At 37.9% G+C, this 27,334-nt stretch overlaps 1 long non-coding RNA gene across 2 annotated transcripts in view; it reads left to right on the forward strand.

Annotated features, from left to right (window-relative positions):
• LOC132656815 (uncharacterized) overlaps positions 1–27,334 on the forward strand; it is a 116,887-nt gene that overhangs the window by 2,300 nt on the left and 87,253 nt on the right. Inside the window, exon 2 of one of the 2 annotated variants that reach the window (XR_009594559.1) lies at positions 22,201–23,408. The exons of the other annotated variant lie outside the window; for it this stretch is intronic. This is a non-coding gene — a long non-coding RNA (uncharacterized LOC132656815). Of the gene's footprint in view, positions 1–22,200; positions 23,409–27,334 lie in introns of those variants that run through there. 2 annotated transcript variants of the gene reach the window in all.

Genomic DNA, 27,334 nt, shown 5'->3' on the forward strand with positions numbered 1-27,334 from the left:
CCACCACAAACACACACACACACACACACACACACACACTTCAGCCATCATGATATACTCAAGTGTTGTTACAGTATACTAAACTACAAAGAATGGAGAATTAAGGCTATTTGGGAAATTTCTATTTAATCTTAATTATTCTGTCCTCTAACCTCTTATTTTTCTGTTGCTAGAAATATGGGTATTAGATTTTGAAATAATACACATAAAGAATTTGGTGCAGAATCTGTAAAATAACAAGCTTTAAATACATGTTAGATTTTACTGTTGCTGTTGTTACTATTTTTGTATATTGTTTAGTATCTGAGAAGGTTAAGGAAAATGAAATATTTACTTCTTAGTTATGTGAGTACAAGGCATAGTGAAGAAGCATTAAATAAACAGGCATCTAAACATTGGTATATATTAATATGAGCTTCAGTTTGACTTCTGGCTACAAATCATTTATGTACTATTTACTGTACTTCTCTCAAATGGATATAATTCTGGAATGACAGTCGTGTTAATGATATCTGTGGTCTGCTAAGGAGTTCTATCATAGTTGTATGAAGGACACAGGACTGAAAAGTGTTCATCATTTGACCACACTGATAAGGCACTGGCCAATCCAATTTTTTAAAAAAATTAGCAATATTCAAAATAGTAAAAAATAATTAACTATGTTCAATTATCAATAACTTAAATAATTCGTAAAGGAAAAATCATTCCCGACTCTTCTGGTTATGAGTTCACAATCTGTAATGACTGATACTGACTTCTTGTTCATCTTTCCAAGATAGTAATTGCATGCCCAGATTTTAATATATTAGCATACTTTTAAAATGCAAATTATAGTTTTTACAGATTGCTTATAATTTTTTGCAAACACAATCCATCCATCGCTGCATGGCTGTTATCTTCATTACCAGCAATCACACACATTCTTTCTAATTCATCTTATCTCAGTGTTGAGGGTATCTAGCTCAACTCTGTAGAAGCAGTGAACGGGAGAAGAGAACTCCTTGCTTTGTTTCCAGTATTAGATGACACCATTGCCATTTTTTATGACTTGCAGTAGAATTTCATTTTTCATCATTAAGTACACGCCTTATGTCGGGTGAAAGGGGTTTGCTTGTGTTTCCAGTCACCAAGAGTTGTTTTATTTTAAAATCATGAATGACTGTTAAGCTTTGTAAGGTGATCTTCTCGCTTCTGCTGAAACAAGTTACAGCTTAAATAAAGCTGTTAGCACAGTAAATTACGATCGATTTTCCTCTTAAATGAGCATTGCAAGTGTAGGACAAATGTCACTCTACCATGATGTACTTACCTTTCACATATTATGATACACGACTTGCTAACATTTTGTTAAGGATTTCTAAATGAATGTGAATGAGAGATATTCATGTATAACTTTCTTGTCATGGTTTTGGAATTGCTGGCTTCATAAAATGAGCTGGTGTGCATTCTTTCTCCAGTATATTCTGAAACTTTGTGTAAGATTGTTATTACTTTTCCTTAAACATTGGATGCAATTCGCCAATGGTGCTATTAAGCCTAGACAATATTAGCTACTATTTCAAATTTTTAAAAATATATAGGACTATATATATTTTTTATTTCTTTTGTCAATTTCGGTAAGCTATGCACCCCTACCCCACCTGGATATTTCATTTTAGTTATCAAGTCAATTGAGATAAAGTTTATCATAATATCATATTATCTAATTTTTTTAAGTCATGAAAACTTCAGTGACTCCATTCTTTAATTTTTTATATTCATGATTTATGTTTTCTTCTTTTCATGATTAACCTATTTTTTAAAAAACTACTCTTGCTCATCTTGTCAAAGAATCAACCCTTGCTGATGATTTTTTTTTTACTTCTATTACTTGTGTCCTTTTTCTGTGTTTACAAGGTACAGTATTAGATAATGATATTAGCTATAGGTTTCTTTTCTAACATAGATTTGCAAAGCTATCCACTTCTGTCAATAATTGCTTTAGTGATGTCTCACATATTTTGTTAAAAAAAGTTTTTAGACTTAGTTATTTAGTGTATGTGTGCATGTGTGTGTGGTGTGTATGTCATGGGACTTGTAGATGGGTCGAAGACCAGTCTGAAGGAGTTAGCTGATTCCTTTGCCATTTATTAATTTTTTTTTTTTGAGGCAGGGTTACTCTGTGAATTTCCTGACTGTCCTTGAGTGACTTTGTATATCAGGCTGGCCTCAAACTCCCAGAGATCTGCCTGTGTCTACCTCCTGGAGTGTTAGGATTACAAGTGTGTACCACAGTGCCTGGTCTATTTATTAATTATTTCATTAATTTCTCATGTTTTAAAATAACTTTCCAGATCTCTGTGGTCACTGAACTATTTCAGTCTTTCATTAGTCTTGACACTTATATTATGATCAATTTAGTTGAAAGAATTTGTCTTGTGAGTTCTGGGTTACAGAGAGCTTACATCAGGACCTGTGTTGTACAGGTCACCTCTGTTAGTGATTATTTTCTTCCTGAATACCTGTTCTTTCTGCTACTGAAAGATTCGCTAAAGGCTTTCAATACAATGTAAATTTGTGTATGACATTTATTTTTTTTTTTACTTTTTCAAGTTTTGTTTTATATATTTTAATGCTATTTTTTAATTAAATGCCCATAAATTGAGAATGATTCATCTCTCTGTTGACTGGTAATCATACTGTATGCTACTATTTCTTATCTTAAAGACTATTTTTAAAGGCTAATTTAGTTGTTTTAACTGCATTTTTATATAGATGGATTTTTAAAATATCACTTTTTCAATTAGTAATACTCTTTCCTAAACGGATCTTTTATCCAGTCAAAAAATTATGTCTTTGAATTGGTACACTGAGTCCCATTTACATTTAATACAAATTACCTTACTATTTTCTATTCACTCTGTCATAGTTGTGTTCTTTAATGACTTTTCACAGTGTTTAGGATCAGTAGGCCTTTTCATAGTCTAGGGAGTCTGGTTCAGTGACATTCAGATCACCTAGCATATGTGAGATTCTGTTTGTTTGTTTAGAAAAAACATCTCATAAGGCAGAGATTGGCCTGAGCCTCCTGTCTTTGCCTTCTTAATGGGGAGTTAAGAGGGAGGTGCCACCACGACCAGCTCTGTGTAGAACGAGGGGAAGCATTAGCTTTGATCCTCAATACCAAGTGAAAATAAAGAGGAAAGGAGGATGTAATTTTTTTTTGTTTGATTGTTTTTCCTACTTTTACAGTAACATACTAAATGTCACCGTAAATACAGCACACATCATTTAATACAGGCTGTTGTCAACTCATACCTTCAGGACACACACTAAAAATGATAGAACTTTAGACAGTGTCTTGTTTACATTTTCTTACATTTTTTGGTAAGAAATATATATGAGCATTTTGCTGCTCATATATTTTTAACCTCATAAGATACTATGGTTTTCCATTATGCAGCCAAGATCAATTGAGACTCATCTACACAATTGCTTTTTGTTTCTTTCCCTATCCTCCTATTTCTTTCTGAGATTGCCTTTTCTACCTAACAAGTCACATTTGTGTTTATGTTATGTCTATTTTGATAAGTTACCCTACTTTCTGTTTCTCTATAAAGTCATCTCATCTTTAGTTTTGAAGGATATTTTCTACAAGTGCTGACAATACAAGTTCTACAATAGCGGTAACTATTCTCTTTCGGCACTTTAAAAGATGGCATTCCATTGTCTCTTAGGTGCCATCACTTCTTTTCAGAAGTAGGCTGCCAGTCTTACTGTTGCCTTTGGGGTAATACATTTTTTTTTGGCCCCCACTTAAGCTTTTTCTTTTTATTTTTCTTCTTAAGTAGGTTTATGGATGTAACCAGTTGAACTTTTTGTTTGTTTATTGCACATGGGATTTTTGCAGATGGATATCTTTCTTCCATTATGATAATTTTTGTCATTATCAGTTTAAATATAAACTCTGCAGAAGTCTCTATTCTACTTGCAAGATTCCACCTATACATGTTAGGAACCTTGTAATGTGTATATTATATATTTTACGCTTTTTATTATGCATTCTTTCATTACTCATGTTTTGGTTTGATTATGTTTATTGTTCTATTAATAGTTCAACTATCCTTTCTCCATCTATTTCCAATGATTCAGTTTATGTTACTGCATTTCTCAACTCCAGAATATCCACTAAATTTTTCATAATCATATCCTCTCTCATCTTTAAGATATATTTTTGTGTTCTTCAAAATATCATTCTGGTGCCATTTGAAATAATTATCTGGTAATTTAAGCACCTGGTTGAGTACAGGTCTGCTTCCCCCTCTGACTTCCTGCCTTCCATTATTTTCCTTTCTTTCTCCCTCCCCCACTCATCCTTCTTTCATTCCCTTCCCTCTTTTCCCTTCCTTCCTTCCATTTTTTTTGTTTTTGTATTTTATTTTTTTGAGACAGGATTTCTCTGTGTGGCTCTGGCTGTCCTGGACTCACTTTGTAGACCAGGCTGGCCTTGGACTCGCAGAGCTCTGCCTGCCTCTGCCTCCTTGAGTGCTGGGATTACAGGTGTGCATCACCATGCCTGGCCCCTTCCTTCCTTTTAAAAACACATATTAATTGTACAAAATGATAAGATTCATCATGAAGTGTCATGCATATAATGTAGTAATTTTATTCAACCCATATCATTCTCTTTTATGCTACTTCTCTCCAGTTCCTGGCCGCCTTTCTACTTCTATTTTCATATCCTTTTATTGTTACATTCAATATATGAGCAAAAACATGCAATGTTTGTCTTTCTAAGTCTGGCTGATTTTGCTTAATGTGATAATCCCTAGTTTCACCCTTGTCCGTTGATACAGATTGTACTCTTCTTTGTGTTGAATAATACTTGAGTATGCATGTGTGAGCGTGGTCCTTTTTAAAATTTGTCTGTAGCTATGCACTCATCTGTACCAGTATTGGCTAGTACTTACTTTCTTGGGGAAGGCCATTGTGATCTGAGTGAGACAGGGGCTCGATAACTTTTGATTTTCATTTCCCTCATTGCTACAAGTGCTATAAAATCTCCCAGTATTTACTGTACTTCTTTCAAGAACTGTTTGTTCTGAGCACTTGCCTGCTTATTGGTTGGCAAATTCTTTTTTTGGTGTTTAAATATTTTAGTTCTTTATGTATTTGTAATGTTAATATCCTATCAGATAAGCAGCTGGCAAAGCTGTTCTCCCACTCCATAGGGTGTCTCTACACTGCTGATTTTTTCCTTTGATGTACAGAAGCCTTAATTTCTATAAGCCCCGTTGACAATACTTGCGGTTATTTCATGATCTGATGGAATCTTATTTTAGAAGACCTTGCCTATGTCTGTAATTGTTACACATATTTATTTTTATTTTTGAAATTTCACACACGTATACAATATATCTTGACTATATCCATTCCCACTCTCCATTCCCGGACCCCTCTTCACATGTCTCCCCTCCCACCTTTTTGCCCTTTGTTGACGCTATAACTCAATGAGTCCTTTAGTACCAACACGAACAGGGATGTGGGGACTTGCACTAGGGCATGGGCAGTCTGCCATGGACCACATTTCCAGAGAAAATGGATCCTCCCTCACCAAGCAGTCATCATCTGCCAGTTGCACTTCAGGTGGTGCTGGGGTCGTGGGAGCACCTGCTGTCCTCCATCCAAGTTGGAATGTCGATGGCTTGCTGAGTTCATGAGCACACCTTTTTATGGTACTCTTTCCCGTCCTCTGACTCTTTTTTTTTCTTTCTTTCTTTCCCCTCTTTTGTGATGTCTCCTGAGCCTTGGGTGGGAGGTTAATATAGATACTCCATTTAGGAATGAACACAGACTCAGTGTTTTCCTTGGACCTTTGACCAGCTATGATTCTCTTCATTAACGGCTGCCCACTGCAAAAAGAAGTTCCGCTGACAAAGATTAAGACTAGTGCTAATTTGTGGGTGTAATCATAAATATTTAGAAGGCAGTTTGAGATTACCACTTAGGAAAACAATAGTAGTCGCCTGCCAGGTTGTTATAGCATGCAGGATCCAAGTTGGTGAAAATCACTGATAACCTTTTTCCTTCTGAAAGTGGCCTGCGTGGCAACTTCTGGCATTATAAAAGATAGCCATCATGCTTGTATCTTGAAATGTTTTCCCTATATTTTCCTCCAGGAGTTGGGAAGTTTCAGGCATCTCTTTGAAGTCTTTGATGTATTTTGATTTTTATACAGGATGAAAGACTGGAATCTAGTTGTAGTATTCTACATTTGCATATCCAGTTTTTCCAGAAGTACTTGTTAAAAAGATATTTGTTCCTCCAGTGTATGTTTTCGGCATATTTTTGAAAAATCAGAGGGCTGTAGCTATGTGAATTTATCTCTAGGTCCTCTGTTATATTCCATTGATACACACGTTTCATTTAATGCTAGTGTCATGCTGTTTTGTTACTGTGAATCTCCAGTATGATGTGAAATTGTGTATCATTGTACCTTAAGTATCACTGTCTCTCTCTTTTTGTTGGCTCAGGATTATTTTGGCTATTTAGGATCTTTTGTGCTTTTATATAAAATTTTAGAATTATTTTTTTCTAGTTCTATGAAAAATGTTTGCATTTTGGTGAGAAGTGGATTGTATTTGCGTTATTGCATTTGGCAACAGAGCCACTTTCACAGTCTTCCTTTTGCTGACTCATGAGTAGGGGAGGTCTGTCTCCTAGAGTCCTCTTTGATGTTTATCAGTATTCTACTGTTGAAGTTTTCATTGTTGAAGTCTTTTAACTACTCACATCCTACCTCCTGCCCCAAATCTTTCTTTCTTTTTTTTTTTGAGTTAATTTTTTTTCTGAACATATTTATGATTGCTATGTAGGAAAGCTACTGCATTTATGTTGCTTTTGTATTTTACTAATTTAGTAAAAGTGTTAATCAGTTTTAAGGTTTTATAGTAGAATCCTTAGGGTATTTTAAGTATAGGCTCTTATCATCTGGAAATAAGAATAATTTTACTTTCTCCTTGCCTATTTATACCTCTTTTATTTCATTTTCTTGCTTTGTTGGTCTGGCTAAGACTTGAAATAAGAGTGGCAATAGGAAATATCTTTGTAGCATTAATTCTGTAGGAATTGCTTTAAGTTTTCCCTCTTTAGTATAATATTGATTGTAGGTTTGTCCTGTTATACTATATCTGATAGAGAATAGCAAGAAATAATCCTGTACATGTTTAATAAAGTCACAAATTTTTGAGTATTTTGATATTGTTTAAATTCATGCATATAGAACCCACAACTATAAGAGCTGACTGTAGAATTTATTTGTCCTAGTAAATTATAGACTATCAACCCAAAGCAACTACTTGTGATCTTTATTTTAATATTTACTCAGACGCTTTCCAACACTTATCCATACAAATTTTGCTCTTTATTGATATTATATAGTCATTAATGAATGTTATATTCCCAATCAAGAATATAATCTGTAGAAGATAATGCAATCAAATAGCCAACTTTGAGATCAACATGTCTTCTAACTAATTGTCACAATGCTTACATGTGCTTCTGTTAATAGACAGAAACATACATGAAGCAATGATAGTGTTTCCAGAAAGTTAAAACAAAGGGTTAATAGGCTTAAGCTTAAAGAATATATAAGGAAATTGTAATCTGAAGCATATCCTGTACTAAGAATTAACTGCCAGAGCATATCTCAAGTTTCCATTGTTCTCTGTAAAGAAGACAGAAAATAATATTTTAATGGAATCAGGTGTTACCTTACTTGACAATAAATATGAGGAAATGGAGAGTCCCTAGGAGCTTCCAAACTTGAATATTGTAAAACTGATGTCTTTTGTGAATTCATGAATATGGGGAAATGCTTTACAGATGGACACATTTTCTTTCTAATGAAATATCTGGTTGTCCATTTTCATCACTGTAAAGGGAAAATACTTCAGGCTTTAAATTAATACTAACACAGAGATTCTGTGCTGTATAGCTCTAATTATGATGGTTCTAAATCTCAAAAATAAGTTAGAAGTTTTTTTTCCATGACTTTTTAAAAAAATGTTTCAAGCAATTGGAGGTACCAGTCAGCATTATTTGAGAACACTTTGCTTTAAAAAGTCTAATGCTAAAAATAAAGATTCAAAACACAATTAGGAAATTAGCCATATTACAAATCAATGCTTTGCCTTACAGGCCTTATCTAGAATTAACAATGCCTTTGTGGATTTAAAATAGTAATTTTTAAATTAAAAAATTGCTTACAATTTTTATAAAGCTTCTTTTTAATCACATGGGGCATGACATGCCTGTATGTAGGATTTGAACACCACAGCAATTAGCAGGGTTATAATAAAAGTGCTTCAAATTCCTTACCATAATTATAATTATAATAATTTATATTTGTCTAAGACTTTCACTGTACCAAGCACTTTCTTATATACTTTTTAGAGAAAGGCCTCACAAGGCCATAAATTGACATTAAGTTTTCCTGCGTAAATACTGCTACTTTTTTATATGCCTATGTTTCCCAAGTGGCTTTTATTTTTATTTTTCTGCCAATAAATTTGAGCTGTGAGGTTATCATTTATTAAGTCTGATGCATTGTAATAGTTGACATTTTTGATGTGGAAAATCCATTTATGGCCTTTAGGAGATGATTTTTTTTTAAATCAGAAGAATGTATATATAGATTGTTAAAAGCAATTGACTGTGCCAATATGAATAAACTATACTTTGAAAACACAAAGATTGAAAAAATAAAATGCTAGTCCAATGGTGAGTGACATGAAAACACAGAACAATGTGACAGAAAACGTTATTTGAAATCAGAGTCCTAACCAGAGGTGTTCTGGTAGGAGATTTTATCTGAGGGGAAAAATAGAGTAATCAAATTTATTTGAACTTGGAAAGCATAGATTATATGAAATAATTTTGCTTTGATTTTTCTACAAGGAGTAGTTACTTAGTCTCATAAAATTAAAACAATTTTATCTATTCTGTTCCAAGAGTAGTCTCCCACACAGCATATTGTCTGACTGTGTGTCTCTGTATTTGCTCCCATGTGCTGCAAGAGAAAGCTTCTCTGATAATGGCTGAGCCAGGTACTGATCTGTGAGTACCGTAAAATGTCATCAGGAGCCATTTTATAGCTACTTAAAAACAAGAAGAAGAATAGTAGTGTTTGGTCTTTATCCTAGAACCCTAGTCAGGTTCCTCGTCACTAAAGCAGTGTGGGGTATGGGTTCCATCTCATAGAGTGGGCTTTAAGTTGGACATTGGTCGGTTACTCCTACAAGCTCTGTGCCACCATTGCCGCAGCACTGCGGGTAGGTCATCACGGTAGGTCGAAGGGTTTGTAGCTGGGTTGGTGTTTATGTTTCTCCTCCTGGCATTCAAAGTACTTTCCTATACCAAGAGCACTGGCCTGTAGGGGTGAAGGCTCTAGGCAGGCGCCAGCTTGAGTCCTCTGTGTTCAAGGAGATAGATGTGTAGGTGTTGTCTCTAGCAGTGGGACCTTGCCATCGGTTTGTAGAGCCTGGCTTGTTTGGGGGTCCCCATGGGTTTGGGTTTATCTGTATTAGGTTTCCATATTACCTCTCAACTGGCCCTTTTAGCTGTCTTTCCTCACGTTCTTTCCTTTGTCCCCCTCTTTCTTCTTCTTCCCTGTTTGATTCTTTTGTTCCAGATCCCCACCTCATCCATCCGTAATTATCTAGTCTATTTCCCTTTCCTAGGAACACATCTGTCCCCCTCTAGTCCCTCACTCTATATCTAACCTCTGTGGTCCCATGGACTGTAGCTTGCTTGTCACTGAGGTAATAGCTAATGTCCACATGTAAGCAAACACATGCCGTGTTAGCCTTTCTGCATCCGGGTTATACATCACTCAGCATGATTTTTTTGTTCCTAGTTCCATCCATTTACTTGTGGATTTCCTGATTAGTTTTTTAAATGTACGAGTAATATTTCATTGTGTAAATGTAGCATGTTTAAAAATCCGTTCTTCTGTTGAGGGACATGTAGGTTGTTTCTAATTTCTGGTTGTTATGAATACAACAGCAGTGAGCATGTTTGATCACGTGGTGGGATGAAGCATCCGTTGGTTAGATGCCCAGGGTGACATAGCTGGATCATGAGGTGGATCTACGCCCATCTTCCTAAGGAACCATGGCACTGATTTCCACAGTGGTTGTACAAGTGTGCACTTCAACCGGCAAGTGCTCCGTGTTCTTACCAGCCTTTATTGCTCTTAGGTATTTTAATGGGTGTAAGATGAAGTCTCAAAGTGATCTTGATTTTCATTGCCATAATGACTAAGGATGTTGAAACTTTCTGTAAGTGTTTCTCAGCCACTTGCGTTTTCTCTTTTGAGACAGCTTTGTTTAGATCTGTATCCCATCCTTAATTGTGTTATTTGTTTTCTTGATGCTCAGTTTTTGAGTTCTTTAAATATTCTGGTTATTAGTTCTCTGTTGGATATGTAGTTAGTAAAAATCTTTCCCCATTCTGTAGGCTTCAATGGTGCTATTTTTTAAATAGAACACTGAATATCATTTTTTAAAGTTTAAATGAAGCACCTTCCTTCTTTCTTTTCTTCCTTCTTTCCTTCCTTCTTTCCTCCCTTTTTTTCATTTTCCCCCTGAGCTTCTCATAAGGCAACATGGCAAAGTACAGGCTGTAGAATCAGCAGGACTTGTGTTGGGAGTCTTGGTTTTAGTTCCATGGTAGCTAGGTGAGATTGGACAAGCAATCTAAATTGTATATGCTGTACTTTCTTCCTCTTGGATTACAAATTCTGGCCTCACAAACTCAATATCTCCAAGTCATATCCAGAATTAGTAAAAACTCAGTAACAATATAATAACGTTTCTATTAGTAAAATTATATATTATTTTTACTTACTAAGCCATCTTAGCAAAAATTAGTTTGCAAAGTAGAGAATTAAATATGAGATGATTGGTGTTCCAATGTTACAGATCAGTCAGGAAGAGAGCAAGAAGTCAGCTTCAGAGACAAGCTAGGCAGTGCAGTCACAGGAAATGGAGCAGCTAGGAAAACCTGGGCTTACATTCAATGCCTCTTACAGTTACGATGTTCTGTGGAGAAAGCTGCATGGTGGGTGTCACAGACAATTATGCTTTAGAAAAATACAATGGAAGAATATTTATGATGTGACTGAGTGTTGAAAGAAAAATTGGAATTGTTTGTGAATTAAGGAACAGTTTCATATAACAGGGGCCACAGTACAAGGAGTACGAGAATGCAATTCTCAGACAACACAAGAAAATCAGCTTAGTTAGGACTGAGCTTGTAACTTATAAGGATAAAAGACTGAGTGTAATTTTTTTTCATAAGAAACCCTCTGCTCCAAAGGAAAGATACTATCAAGTTGCCCCATAGAAATATGGTGTTGGTTCAACAGGGAGCCTCACATTTAAAGTGTATATGGCTTAAAGTAGTACGCCACTGTTATTAAACGCCTGTTTACATAAAACCAAAACCATCTTTGCAGTGATGACATTCACTCCTTTTTATTGTCTTGATATTCTTCACAGTGGACATGAAGGCAGGGAGTTGCTACTATTTTGAGGGCCTGTTGTATGTCAGATGTTTATATAAATGGCATGATCTGGTCTCCTAATATAACGGTTAAGAAAAGGTAGGTTAAGAGCTTGGAGTAATAGCCAGTTCAAGGTACATGCGGCATATAAATAAAGATGTAAAGAGAAAATACAAACACTGCTTTTCCCAAATGCATCTGACACTGAGGTGCTCTTTGTTCAAGCCATTCCACTACATCCTTCCTGCCTGCAGCGAGGGAGTTCACGATTTGTGAGGCTCCACAAATTACATTGAAACATCCTAGGAAAGTATCAGTAGCTCACATGTAAACATCACAACAACTGCTCAGGTCATACAAGGTTTTCCCAGTCAATACTCAACTAACCTGGTTTTGTTTTGTTTTCGGTTTTTGTTGTTGTTGCTGTTTTAGAAGAAAAGAATTCTAGACTGTGGCGTTAACTGAGAATAAAGCTTTTTAAAATTTAATTTAATTTATATATTTATTTATTACAACTTACTCACTTTGTATCCCCACTGCATCCCCCTCCCTTGTCTTCTCCCAGTCCCCTCCCCACCCTTCTCTCTCTATGCCCTTTCCCTAGTCCCCTGATAGGGGAGGATTTCCTTCCCTTCTATCTGACTGTAGCTTATCAGGTCTCATCAAGGTTGGGTGCATCATCTTCCTCTGTGGCCTGGCAAGGCTGCACTCCCCAGGAGGAGGTGATCAGAGAGCCTGCTACTGAGTTTATGTTAGAGACAGCCCCTGTACCTCTTACCAGGGAACCCATTTGGACACTGAGCAGCCAATGGGCTTCCATTGCACAGGGGTTCTAGGTCCTCTCCATTCACAGTCCTTAGTTGGAATAAAGGTTTCTGCAGGGCTCCCTGGACCCAGGTATTTTGGCTCTGTTGGTCTCCTTGTGGAGCTCCTGTCCACTCCAGCCCCCTTCATCTCCCTCTTCTTCCATAAGGATCCCTGCACTCTGCCCAAAGTTTGGCCATGATTCTCAGTATCTCCTTCAATACCCTGGTGGGTAGAGTCTTTTAGAGGTCCTCTGTGTAAGGCTCCAGTCCTGTTCCTGTTTTCTCCTGCTTCTGATGTCTATCCCATTTGCCCTTCTGAATGAGGATTAAGTATCTTTCCTAAAATGTGAGTTTATAAATATTGAAAAGTATGCCTCAGGAAGCAAATCAGCTAACATTCAATTTTATAGCACAAAGCTATAAAAGAGACAGGAACACTATGGGTTTGGTGTAGTGTTCCTGACTGTCAATTATAATTCCCTTAGACAAAGAACATCAGAACATGGAGGGGCCATGTTTACTTGTTGTAAATACTCATTTGCTCTAGAGATATGAACAGTTTTGTACACTGGGTGTGTAGAGAGGTAATTGTTCTCGACCTAATTACAAAGTACATCTTCTTTACCACTGGTGTGCAGCTTGGAAAGGGTGAAGGCAAGGGAAGAGTTAAATTGTACTCCCTAGAGCAAGGGTCTGTGTTTCTGCCTGTCATTCTCCCAACCTCCCAGAATAAATTACTACCTAGCTAAAGAAAAGTCAAACATTTATGAAACATAGCGCTACTTAGAAAAAATAAGAATTGTTTTGCAAATAGTGGCACTATTAAAAGAGGAGGGAGAAAATAGCATCAGTCATTTTCTATTACATATAAGCAGTTTATTAAAGAATTAAATATTTATGGATTATAAAGTAAGGCGGGCGATGAGTCGCAAACAGCTTGCTGAGAAGTACATTATGAAACAATGAGTCTGTCAGTGATTGATAAAGAATGGCGGGCGCAAATGCTTCATAAAATTCCTAAGTTAGCTGTGTATTTCCAGTTGCGCAAAGCCAGGACACAGTTGGCCGGCAATGTCGCACCATTTTGTGCTGATATATATGCCCAAAGCCTTCAGTGAACCCAAAGTGACTCTTTGACCCTATGAGCCCCTGTAATGCAGAGGAAGGGCTGCAAGGCACAGCGAACGGCAGAGGCTGTGTGGACGCCCCCTTCCAAGCTAATAAATATTAATCTAGATGCCCATGGAGTACATAAAACAAAGAAAGCTCTCCCTTCTTTGCAGGACCAGCAGAGAGATCAGATAGCCGAGCCTAATTCTCTGACTGTAGAGAAGAATCATCTGAGATTTAAAGGGGCACAAGTGATCCATGCAAGGTCACATGGCTAGTTCCATGTCTCTGTGCATTAGAGCCACATTCCACTGTATCACCTTTCCTCTACTTCCCCCCCCCCTTAAAAAGCAGAATTTGTTCTTCCTACGCATAGTATCATATGTTAACAGTTGGGAGCTCTGGGGATGGGAAGATAGTTCAGAGAATAAGGTGCTTGACCCTGGAGGGTGAGAACCTGGGGGGGAATGCTAAGAACCCGTGTAAACCCGTGCAGATGCGCTTTCTCAAACAAAACTGTATTTCTGCCACGCTTGGATGATAGTTTTATGGGGACAAAGGCTTTGGGCAGACACAAGTGTGTACAGTTTCTAAAACACAGGGCACAGCCTGCCTCTCAGATTGTTCTAGAGCTGGAGCAAAAAGGGTGCTGCTAGAGAAACACTGGCCCGCTCTTGAGGAGACTCCGGCTTTTCTGGTTTTTTGTTTTTTTCCATGGATGGATATAAAGGAAGAGAGTTGTTCCTCAGCTTTATGAACACGACTACAAAAGACCTAAAGCTATTTACAATTCTCAGTGCCAGAGTGTCACTGCCCCTCTGCTTGGTGGAATTGTGAGCTCCTCATGTTCTGTGCACATGTTCTATCCTTTCTTTTCCATGCCTTCAAAATTCAGTCACTTGGTTTCTCCAAGCCAAAAATACTAAATTAAATCCTTTGTGCCTGTGCAACAGCTAACGCACTGGCTTGTCTAGAAAAATCTAAGCACTGCTGCTCTGCACAGACTGTTTTCATACTTGAATCTGTAATAAAATCCTATCTAACACATACAGTCTATGATTATGTTACATGCTTGCTTTGAAAACAACTACCTTACATAGAGGTATAATTAACAAGTAACTAGCCCACACATTTTAATGTGTGCCTCTCAGTGAGTTTAAGGGCACACACCTGAGAAATACTATTGTCAAGACCGCAAACACATTTATGCCCCCTAAGTTTCCTTTTGTTTATTGTGGTATGTCTACAGTAAGAACACTTGGCTTATGTAGCACATGTCAAGCAGACAATACTGTGAGTGACATGTGCAATGGTAAATCAGTCAAATTTCTTTACCCAACATAACTAAAGTTCTGTGCCCTTCAAATATCATACTTCTTCCTTCCATGCTGGCTACCTGTAGTTTTTGTTTCTATGAGTTTAATGTGGTTTTTTTATTATTATTATATATTTCAGATAATATGGCTTTTATCTCTCTGTATCTGGATAATTTCATTTAGCATCAAGAACTCTGGGTCCATTCATGTTGACATAAATGGTAAAAATTTCAAAACAGATTAATATTCCATTGTACGGGCATGCCACCATATTTTTACTCCTTTTGATGAATAGTTAGATTGTTTCCATATCTTGGCTACTGTGGATAGTGTTAAATAAACATGCGAGTACAAGTATCTCTTCAAGGTACTTATCTTTTCTTTTAGATATATGCCCCAAATTCAGATCACCATACAGTTCATTGTTTTTTGTTTGTTTGTTTGTTTGTTTAAGACAGCACTTCTCTGTGTAGCCTTGGCTGTCCTAAACTTACTTTGTAGACCAGGCTAGCCTTGAACTCACAAAGATCGGCTTGATTCTGCCTCCTACCTTTTGGGATTGCCAGCGTGTGCCACTGCACCCGGCTTAGTTCATTGTTTCTAATCTTTTCATATTATTGCCCATAACAGCAGTGACGCGTTACACTGATAAAGATCCTTTCTCCCACATCCCTGACAACACTTGTCTCTTATCTTTTTAATTACAGCCCTCCTAAAAGGTGTGAGATGCTATTCCATTACATTTTGGTGTGTAGCTATCTGATGATTACTAACCTTGAATACGACTGTTTCACACGCCTGGTAGCTTTTGTATGTCTTCCTTGATGAAATGTCTATCTAGTTACTTTGCTGATTTTCCAAGTCAGCTCTTGCTCTCTTCTTTTTTTCTTCCAAGTTATATAAATTCCTTAAGTTGCAGATAAGCAAAGACAAAGAGCTTCTTGCCATAACTCTCCTTGGAGTTTTATGGTTTCACATCTTACGTTTAAGTTTTTAATTCATGTTGAGTTGGATTTTGTGTGGGGTGCATGTACTCATTTTTATTCTTTTGCATGTGTATATTCTGTGTTCCTATGCTATGTACTAAAGGCGCTATCCTTCCACACTATGTATTCCTGGCATCCTTGCTGAGAACAAGTTGCTTATCCATTTACAGGTTTATCTCTGGGCTCTCAATCTTATTCTGTCTGCATATATTTTGTAATATAATTTGGAATCAGTGGGTACAAAACTTTTAAACTTGAGTATTCTTGTTCAATATTTATTTGACTACATGGCACTTCTATATGAATTTGGGGATTGACCTTTCTATTGATGTGAGAAAATGCCATTACATTTTTATAGGGGTTGTGTTCAATTTTTAGATTGCTTTTGAGTAATGTGTAAATTTTTTTGCTACTATAATGAAATGTCCAAGATGACTGAGTTATGGAGAAGTGTATTCAGGCTCCTAACTTTTAAGCTGCCAGTCTGCAATCAATTGGCTCCATCATTTTGGGCCTGTCCTAAACAGTCCACCGTGGTGGGAGTATGCGAAAGAGCGAAACTGTTCATGCTGTGATCCAAATGATGAAATAAGTAGAGAAGAAACAAGTGTCTGCAGAATCCCGTAACACACCCACCTGGAATCCTTTAATACGCAGGCCTTTGTGGGAAATTCAAGACGCAAACTGTAATGAGTGGTGTAGGCATTTTAATAGTTTCGATTTTTCCAAACTGTGACCATGGGCTATCCTTCCGTTTACTTGTCTTCCTTTAACTGCTTTCATTAGTGTTCTTACAACTCAGTGTCCACTTCTCCTACCCACATGTCATATAAACCAAAACAAACTGCCTGGCCCCTGCTTCCATGCCACAATGGACACAGAGGATTTCTGTGATTTCAGAAGGTGTGGGCACCTCAGACAGCAGCTAGCTGTAGCAAACAATGGTTTGGCTAGTTCAGTTCTGACACCGACTGCCGGGAAAGAGGGTGAGGTGCCATAGATGGAAGGCTTGCTCAGTCCTTAAGACCGGCCAGCTCCTGCCACTGCAGATGCCAATCACAAGCCCCTTGTTGTTCACGTTTATTTCTAACTGGCTGCTACAAGTCAGGGTTCCTGTCGCCTCTTTGGCTTTGGTTAATTTTCCTGAAGGCCTCCGAGAATTCAGGGAAGCACTTACTTAACTGAACGGGTGTTAGCTTCCGTGGGCTCTTCGGGTGCCCTGCCCTCCAGGAACCTTCAACCGCCTGGAAGCTTTCCCACTCCAGTGCTTTCAGGTTTCACATGGAGTCTGCACTGAACGGACTGCTTGGGCCTTTCTGTGCAGCATTCCTTCCACTGGAGTACGAGGCATGCGCCTTCGGCTTCGTCATTAGGCTTCTTTATGGCCAACTGTAACAGAAAAGACAAGGCCCGATTAGAGTTTCTGTGTCTTACCTTAGGGAAGAAAAAAATCCTACTTTCCAGTAGCTTGCTTTGGGGAGGGTAAATTGCAAGTCAGTGTGGGTGGAAAGTTGCTTGCAGGTGGCATATAATTAGATTTTTTTCCCACCCGTTTAGCAAATGTCTTGACGCAAAGTAACTATTGATGGATAAGGCCTAGTTCTACTTTGCTACTTTCTCCCTTAATGTTCTGTAATTTGTTTGTTTGGTGCATACCAGGAGTCTGTCTTATCTACCAAGTTAGTTGAAATGATTAGATAAAGGAGAAAAGCAAAATTTCAAAGCTAAGTTTGCTCAGCTGAAGAGACTGTTAGATCATGGGTCTAACCCTTTAAGACACTGGTAACTCTTGAAGGCCAGATCCTACAGTCTGTGTCTGACTGACTGTCTCTTTTCCCTCCCTCCATTTATCCTTCCCTCCTCCCCCCCTCTCATTAATAAGTTGTTCTGTGGTTTTATGGTCCTGCCTGGCTCACATGCTCTTTGTCATATGGGCTACTTTGAAATAAATCCCGAGGTGTGGAGCTTCCTGCCGTTCCTTGAAAGGTTATAAAAGTCAGATGTTTTCCATTGTGTGTGGGAGTGCTCACAGTCATTCGTGGTGGCCATCTCTCTCTTACTCTTAATGTGAGCTCTTCCCCTAAGTGAAGCTCCAAGGGTTTAAACAGATGCCTCTTCTTCCCTTTAACCCCCAACTTGTGTCTCTAATATGCTCTGTCCCTTTCTAAAGGTCTCTCACCTCAAGGCCCATCATGGCTCCTGTGGCTGCAAGGCCCTTTCTCCTAATGATGCTTGTACTCTTAAGTTTACTGTTGTGTTAGCTCCTTTCTCTACCAACTTCTATACCTAGCAGAGACAAAGTGAATGTAACCAAGTGAAGATGGTAACCAGAAACTATTTCTAAATATAGTTAAACTTTTATGAAGTTAATGGGTATTTTCTTCTTGAGGGCTTCTGTTTCCCAACAGCCAAAACTATAATTAAAAAAAAAAATCCTAGCACCAAGGGAGAACATATGATACCTAAGAATGAACTTAGGAAGAAACTTATTGGATGAACTGTGATGGTAAAAAAAAAAAATTATGATGGTCGAAATTTATGTACAGAACTGACTAGAACCCTAAGAGCATTATATTAAAGGCCACTAAAATATGAGGTTGTAGCATACAGAGAGGTAAACTGAAATAATAGGGTACATTAGTCTAAAAAGACAAGAATAAAGGCAGTTCTCTACAGGTAAACTGATTTATGCAATCACAGGAGTAAGATATCTCTTTGAGCTTGAGAGTGGCGAAATCGTGGGCTGCACATGATGAAATAAAACAAGATTATTTGATATAACATTTCAGAAATTGTTACTTCACAAATAATAAACAAGTAGGTTTTAAGAAATATCAAGAAAAATAAATGGATGTAGATTCACAATGTATTATTACAGGGAGGCTTGGGAATGCTTTGATCAATAGCAAAGAAGACAATGGAGTTAGTTATTTCCTGTGTGACTCCCACCTGTTGTCAAAATGTTATCTTGCAGTCTTCCTTAACTTTCAATGAAGAATGTAATCAAGATTAAGTACATTTAATTTCCTTTTATTAAAATTTATCTGGGCAAAAATAGAGCACCATTAAAGACATCTAACTCTAAGATCACAATGCTAAGACCTTTGCCATGAGTCTTCTAAGTTAGATTATTGTAGAAACGGCTTAGATGTCCTTGCTATTTTGTATCGTTCTGAAGGGCTTGCAGGGACCTGGTTCCTGTATTTTCACACTTCCAAACCATAACTACAACTTTGTGAAGTTCCTCAGATAAACTCCAAATCAGTGACAGGCCTGACAACCAGCTCTTTTGGGGCATCTTTGCCCAAAGTGCAAAGAGCCGTCAGGAAAGCTGTGTTAATGAAGACAGTAAATTAGTAGGTTTGAGAACCAATTGCTTGTGTCTTCAGAGTTTCAACCCAATATGACAAAGATGAATTCACTTCTTGCCAAGATGAAAAGCACAGACTAAACTGTAATTCTAGGAGCTGTTATTATGAGCTCTCAAAACCAATTGTTAACAACTGGATAAGCCAGAAGTTCATAGCTAACTGAAGGTCATGGATTTTTTTCCCCTTTGTTTTCTATTTGTTTTCTCAATCTTGCCCTTTAAGGACAGGCTGTACTTTCTCGTTTGTCCATAGGAAAAATTAGATATCAGGGCAAAACTATTGTTTCTGGAGAATGACCAGCAATGTCTGGCAGGGGTGGGGGTAACTCATTCCCCATAGGCTCCTAGAGAAAGCTACCGCTTTAAGGTGGATAATTCCCACGTACACATGGAAAGACAAGACAAGCTGTGCTTCATAGAGTTAATCTCCAGAAAAAGAAATAGATCCTCAGGCAATGTTTGCAAACAATGAACAATGGTTCCGTGGGGTGAGTGCATCAGCCAAAAAGGCTTATGTGTAAAGTGAGTACCAGCATGTGATTAACTGCCTGTAGATGATGTAGGAGAGAGCTTTGGGTATGTGGCTGTTTATTTTTAAATATATGAAATCTATAAAATAATAACAAAGAGGGAAATAAATGGGACATTACCAATTTCAAACATTATCTAAATTACTCACAGATGATAGACAAGGAGGAAAGTATAACTTTTTAAAAATTTTTATATTAATTACAGTTTATTTGCTTTGTATCCTAGCTGTAGCACCCTCTCTCATTCCCTCCCAATCCCATCCTCCCTCATCTCCTCCCTGCCCCTCTCTAAGTCCACTGATAGGGGAGGTCCTCCTCCCCTTCCATCTGACCCTAGCTTATCAAGTCTCACCAGGACTGGCTGCAATGTCCTCCTCTGTGGCATGACAAGGCTGCTCCTCCCATAGGGGGTAGGAAGTAAAAGAGCTAGCCACAGGGTTCATGCCAGAGACAGTCCCTGTTCTCCTTACTAGGGAACCCACTTGGATACTGAGCTGCCATGGGCTACGTCTGAGCAGGGGTTCTAGGTTATATCCATGCATGGTCCCTGGTTGGAGAATCAGTCTCAGACAAGCCCCTGTGCCCAGATATATTTGGTCCTTGTGGAGCTCCTGTTCTCTCCAGATCTTACTAACTCTTCTTTCATATGATTCCCTGTACTCTGCCCAAAGTTTGGCCATGAGTCTCAGCGTCTGTTTTGATACACTGCTATGTAGAGTCTTTCAGAGGCCCTCTGCGGTAGGCTCCTATCCTGCTTCTTGTTTTCTCCTACTTCCAAAGTCCATCCCGTTTGTCTTTCTAAGTAAGGATTTATCTTCTTACCCTGGGTCCTCCTCTTGTTTAGCTTCTTTAGTTGTACAGATTTTAGTATGTTTATCCTATCTTATAGGTCTAGTATCCACTTATAAGTGAGTATATACTGTCTGTGTCTTTCTGCTTCTGAGATATCTCACTCAGGATAATCTTTTCTTGGTACCACCATTTGCCTGCAAATTTCATTATTTCCCTGTTTTTAATTGCTGAGTAGTATTCCATTGTGTAAAGCAGCAAATCAAGAAATCCAATTAAAAAATGGGGTACAGAGCTAAACAGAGAACTCTCTGTAGAGGAATGTAGAATGGCAGAAAAACACTTAAAGAAATGCTCAACGTCCTTAGCCATCAGGTAGATGAAAATCAAAATGACCCTGAGATTTCACCTCACACCCATCAGATGGCAAAGATCAAAAACTCAAGTGCCAACACATGCTGGAGAGGTTGTGGAGAAAGGGGAACCCTCCTCCTTTGCTGGTGGGAATGTAACCTTGTACAATAACTTTGGAAATCAATCTGGCACTTTTTCAGACAATTAGGAATAGTGCTTCCTCAAGATCCAGCTATACCACTCCTAGGCATATATCCAAAAGATGCTCAAGTTTACAACAAGGACATTTGTTCAACCATGTTTGTAGCAGCTTTATTCATAATAGCCAGAACCTGGAAACAACCCAGAAGTCCCTCAACTGAGGAATGGATACAGAAATTGTGGTACATTTACACAAAGGAAAGTATAACTTAAGAAATTTAATACAGATGACATTCAACATATATAATGAGTAAAATTGCTTTTTTTTCCTCTAGAAGAAACCCTGGCACTTTTCACTATCTCTTATGCTACTGTCATAGTTGGTCAAGGTTCTTGCAATAGTTTTCTAATTGGTCTCCCCTATTTCTGTGTGTGTGTGTGCATCTACTTTATCTATCTATCTATCTATCTATCTATCTATCTATCTATCTATCTATCTATCTCATAAAATGTGTTTATATTACCCCTTCCAACTTCTACTTCAGTCTCAATACATTCTAAATGACCTTGATCAGGCCCTCTCTCTCTTGCCACTGCTCTTTCTTTTGCATACTCAACTCTTACGTGCTAACTTTCTTGGGCCTGCCATGCACAGCCCTTTCTCAGAGCTTTTATATGCTTTGCTTTCTTTCTGTTATGCCACTAGACAGCCTGAGAGTTTGTACTTTATTTTCTTTGTACTTTCTTTCCAGTAGAGCTTTTCCTGACAACACTCCCACTTCACCAGCGTTCTTAACTCTTCTTTGCTGATTTCTTTCTCTCCAGAGAACTTCCCTTGCTGGAATATGACTTACTTATATAGTTACTCCTTGTTGTTTCTTGCTTGGATAATGCCTGCCCTGTAGAGACTTTGGCCGTTTTGTTGACCGCTGTGTTCTCTGACACTCAGAGCTGTGCCTGGGATAGACTATGTCCTTGATAAATATGGTTTAAGAGATGATATCCTAGTTCCAACTTTAAATTCAGAAGTTGTGTGGCCTGGGTTTAGAGTCAGGTTTAAACATAGGCTACCTTCATAAGATTTCTGTTCATTTTCTAGTAAAATGGTTGAAAATTATAGTTCCCATGTGTTTCTGTGAGAATAGAGAATAGAGGCTTCATCTGAAGGAATTCCACAAACATCTAAATAATCCAGAAAGTGACTGGCATTGGATTCACCTTATATTCATATTCTGTCAATTCTTCCTTCCTAGTGATCTGGAAAGTCTTTGGAAAAGAAAACCGAGGTTTTTCTAGGAAAAAAAAATCGACAAAATATGTTTTTAAAAAATCTGGATTTACACAAGGGCATGGGATTATGATCTCTTGTGGAAGAAAATAAACAAGGCCACCCCCCTACCACCTGTTTCTACGAAGAGGCACTGTGCAGACCACCCCAGGACAGAGAGGACCAACAGAGCACGGCAGCCTGACATAGCTGAGGAGGCAGAGACAAACGCGGATGCATGACAGCGAGTGTTGCCCCAAGAGGAGGGAGAAGCAATGAGGAGGAAATCACAATGCTGCCTTGGGGTTTCCAAGTGGCAATCCTCTAGCTTCCTAGCCTTATTTATTCACATTCTTACAAACTGAGGACTCTAAAGAAATGTTATTAAGACAACTTAAGACAATATTTGTGTGCTATAACTTAAAGCTAGTAATTGTCTAAAATAAGTATCAATCCATTTTAACATAAAAGACATCCAGATGTTGTGTTTTAATAAAAAAATAAGTAATTTTGTAAAATAATATCAATGACAATGGTAGTTTTACTTTACTTTTTTTGGCAATTCTTGTATTTTTCTAACTTGATAGAAAACATCTGTGTTTTTTATTTGCTTTGGGACTCAATTTGTTCTGTTATCATATGCCACAGAGCTTCTAGAAACCTCCATTGTACATACCTCTGAGAAAATGAAGGTAGAAAAGCAAACAACATCTTCCTATAGTATTGAAAACAGTCTTTAAAACATAGTCTTGGTGTTATTACAAAGTTGTATCATTAGTGTAAGCTTGTATCAGCCCTGAGTCTTTGGATAAACACTAACCTACGTGTATAGAAGGTGGAACTACACAGAGAAGGCATGAGCCCCCAGGGAATGAAAACTGAGCAACACACAGAGCATACAGGCCAGAAGACAGTCCACTTCTAACCAGCCCAGCCCAGAAAGGCTTGGGGGTCATGTTCAGAACATTCACAGACCCTCCAAAAGTGCCACGCTTAGCTAGCAGTAACTGTAAACAAATTCTTAGATTGACAAAACAGGTTCTCATACCTCGAAAACAAACAGATCCAGAAGCAAGTTTACCTACTTTGTACACACTGCCAAGAAGGGAGACGGCAGCACCTAGAGTCAAACCCTTAATACTCATAATGTCCAGCATCCAAGGGGAAAAGAAAAAAAAAAAAACAAAAAAACAAGCAAGACACACAAAAAGGCAGAAAAATGTGATTCAACACTCAGAGGTTAGTCAGTCACTAGAAGATCCAGAAATAACAGATAAAGGAGGACATTGCAGCCAGTCCTAATGAGACCTGACAAGCTAGGGTCAGATGGAAGGGGAGGAGGACCTCCCCTATCAGTGGACTTAGAGAAGGGCTGGGAGGAGGTGAGGGAGGAAGGGTAGGATTCAGAGGGTATGAGGGAGGGGGCTACAGCTGGGATACAAGGTAAATAAATTGTAATTAATATAAAAATAAAAATACAACAAAAAATAAAACAATTCAAATAGCAATTTGTAAAGCTGGATTTGGTGGTTCACATCTGTAATCCCAGCACTGGAAAGGGCATAACAAGATTATTGTGAGTTTGAAGCCAGCCTGGATTACAAACTCGATTGTGCATACACACACACCCCTGCATGCATAGGCACACATGCATGCACAGGCAGACCCCTGTAGGCATGACATTACAGTGTTTCAAAGGAAAAAAAGTTAACACGATGAAAGTAGAGAAGATAAAAAGAACCAAGTGGAGATTCCAAAGTTGGAAAATACAGTACTCAAAATGGTAAATTTATTCAATGAAAGCAGAGAGACAGGAGACAGTGATAGAAATGACCCAAATTGAAGTACACAGAGAAAAACAGTAAGAAAAATAGAGACTTAGTGACAGGTAGGGACAATTGCAACTGATTTTACACAGAGAATTAGAGTCTGGAAAAGAAGAGGGATGTTTATGTGAATGTTTTCATAGTTCATAAAAAGTGTGGGCCCACCAGTTACAATAAGTTAAAACTTAAGCCTATAAGCCTGGAAAAGGAACTCTATGGCGTCCCCACAGGCTCAGTGTCTTCCAGGTGTGGTCCTAACTCAGTGGCACCATACTGGGGAGTTGCAGAAACTTGGGAAAGTAAGACCTGGCCGGATGAAATGAATTGCTGCGGGCACCTGTGCTGCTGGAGCCCTTGCTTTCTGGCTGGCCTTGACGCAGGCTGACCTCTGCAACATGCTCATACCAGCATGACGTTCTGTTCAAGCTTAGCTGGAGTCAAGCGGCGGCAGCTTGAGCCACCGAAATTGTGAGACCAAACACGCCCTCCTTTAAATTGTTCGTCAGCTGTTTTGTCAGTGAGACAAGAAAGCTAACGAATAGAAATGCCAATGTTGTAACAACCTCGATTGCTCAAAAAACCCATTTAAACAGGAACTGTCTTCAGTGTGCAGGGGGGAGGGGGTGTGTTGCTGGTAACGTGATTCTAGGTTTAAAGAATTAAGGTAAAATGAAGGTGTTTTCATATAAACAAAAGCAAAATAATGCAATCATTAACAGGTCTAAAGTAAATTAACTAAATAGCTAGATACATACACAATAAAAGGGAAACAAAAACCTAAAGTATAATTCAGTATAATGTGTAATTCAGATAATCAGAAGAATATCAACAATTATGTCCCCAGGGTCAAGTTCATTTCCGCTTTGGTACAAACAGTTTCAATGGACTTCATAACTAAGTTCAATATATAGCTAATGGATGGACTGAGTAGTTATAATAATATGACCCGCTAAGAAAGAAAATATTCACTATGTGGCCATTGATAAAAAGTGTTTGTGGACCTACAGTTTAAAGTGAAAACAATTCACTGTATTATGGGGTTTGTAGCCATAAAGAAGTACAATATTTGATACCAGTAAAATCGCTTCTTCTCTGCCTCCATAAATGGGCAAGACTTAAGCTTTTCCCTTCCTTTATCCTTTCTTCCCTACCTCTCCCCTTCTTTTCTTTTCCATGTGGACACCCAGTTGTTACAATACCATTTGTTGCAGGTATTTTCCTAATTTGAAGCAACCTAATGCCTTTGCCAAGTACTAACTGGGTAAGTTCCTAGACTAGACTGTGTTCCTCTCATATGTGGGCTCATCCATATAGAGGCAGCACATTTTCTTGATTACTAGAGCACTGGAGTGAGCCATGAAATCAGTTGGTGGAGGCCTCCAATTGTATTCTCTTGGTCCATTTCTTTTCACATAAATTTGGTAATTTCTATATCTTAAAAGCTTATTGGAATTTTTTTGTAATTACATTAATTCTAGAGGTCAATCTAGGGAGAGGTGACATCTTAATGATATTGAATACATTAATCTGTAATTACAGTACACCTATATTTAGTTCTTCCTTAATGTTCTTCAGAATATCATAAAAATTCAATAAAAATCTTACAATTTTTTTTTTGCTAAGCAGCACTTTGAGATCTACCTACCTAGTTTTTCTTAGAAAAAGCTCTAACCATGTCATAGTTATAGAATAGATAAATGTTAGTTGTGTTAGTTTTTAAGTAGCCATAATCTAATTCCTAACCAATTGTGCGTCCATCTTTCCTGTTTTGTTATCCAGTAGAAAGCACCACAATTTATGGGACCATTAGGAATCATTCAGTTACATCAAAATTCCCTATGACTTTTGTGGCTAACTATTTATTATTTATTTTCTAATTGCCCTATACCTTCATTGTATCATCAAATAATTTTAAAGACATATATTAATATATATGTCTTCTATTTTTATCTTTTTTTCTCTCTTTATCCCCAATAACCAAGCAACTCATAAATAGAAGTTTAACATGAAAGATAAGAAGAGTAAAGAGACTCAAGTATGAAAAGAACTAACTATTCTATACAATAAAACTGAAAGGATAAAAGAGGTAGAAGAGTAGTATATCTGGAGGGTATGACGTATCATAGATATCATGGAGACCTGATATGTTTAAGAGAAAATGTAAAACACAACTAAAGGTATATCACTCAATCTTAACAAAGAAAAAAGAAAAGCCAGAAAGTCAGAAGAATTACAACTTTCTTGGACATGCAGAGAGTTGAATTTAAAAGCAAGCAAATTTCAGAGTTAAAACCGTCCTAAAGAAAAGGGATACATACTGTTTTTGGCTTATCAATGTAAAGAAAAACACAGCCTGTGCTAGATTATTTCAAAGCAAAACAATTACAATTTTACCAAACTCTTAAAGGCAGAACACCTGTGAGTACAACACTGTAGCATCTTGGAGTATCCTGATACAGAGAGGTCCTACACTTGCTTACAAGTTCTTTATCACAGGCCTTTACTACATACTTACCAGAGAAAATGAGGGGAGTTCAGGAGACTACCAAAGCTACTCTTGTTTTTATTGTTGTTTTAAGGTATGAGATCACAGTTAGTTCTTAGAGACTTTTCTTAGATAAAAATCTTAGTCACTGTGGCAGGGTAAGAAACTCTCCCTCATGCTTTAGTGGTCATGGATACTGCTTCTGAGGCAAAAACAAAAGAGACCTTTCCTGTGTCACGTAAGCTACCATGATAGAGAGTTTGGCCCAATTAGGCAGGCAAAGCAAAAGCTTTTTAGAGAGGAAATCCTTTAACATAACTAGATTAAGCGATGACAAAGATGTTGAAAATTCCATGGGTATGCTCGGGAAAATGTTAAGAAATCAGCATAGTTTATCAACAGACAGCACATGCATGAGGAAACAGCCACCCATGGACCTTAAGGTAAGACATTAGAAATTATGCAGCATGGAAAACAACAGACAACCAGAATGGGGCGCAAACCTGACATACCATCTGCAAACTTTGCTGTAGTCTCCGACAGTCTCATTTATGCACAACCACAGTGTTCCAAAAAAGAGGAAAGGAGAAGGAACAAATACTGAGATATAAAAGTGCTTTCCAAAAATAAGACTAAATAATACAAACTGAAGAAAACTTGCCTTGGGTACCTTTCTACTGCTGTGAGGACACACCACAACCAAGGCAACTTATAAAGAGGGTGTTTAATTAGGCTACGGTATCAGAGAGCCAGAGTCCGTGATGGTGGAGCAAAGGCATGGTTCCAGCGAGTCCTGAGAGCTCAAATCT

This window comes from Meriones unguiculatus, chromosome 10 (assembly GCF_030254825.1).
Source record: "Meriones unguiculatus strain TT.TT164.6M chromosome 10, Bangor_MerUng_6.1, whole genome shotgun sequence".
In the NCBI taxonomy this organism is placed as follows: Eukaryota; Metazoa; Chordata; class Mammalia; order Rodentia; family Muridae; genus Meriones; species Meriones unguiculatus.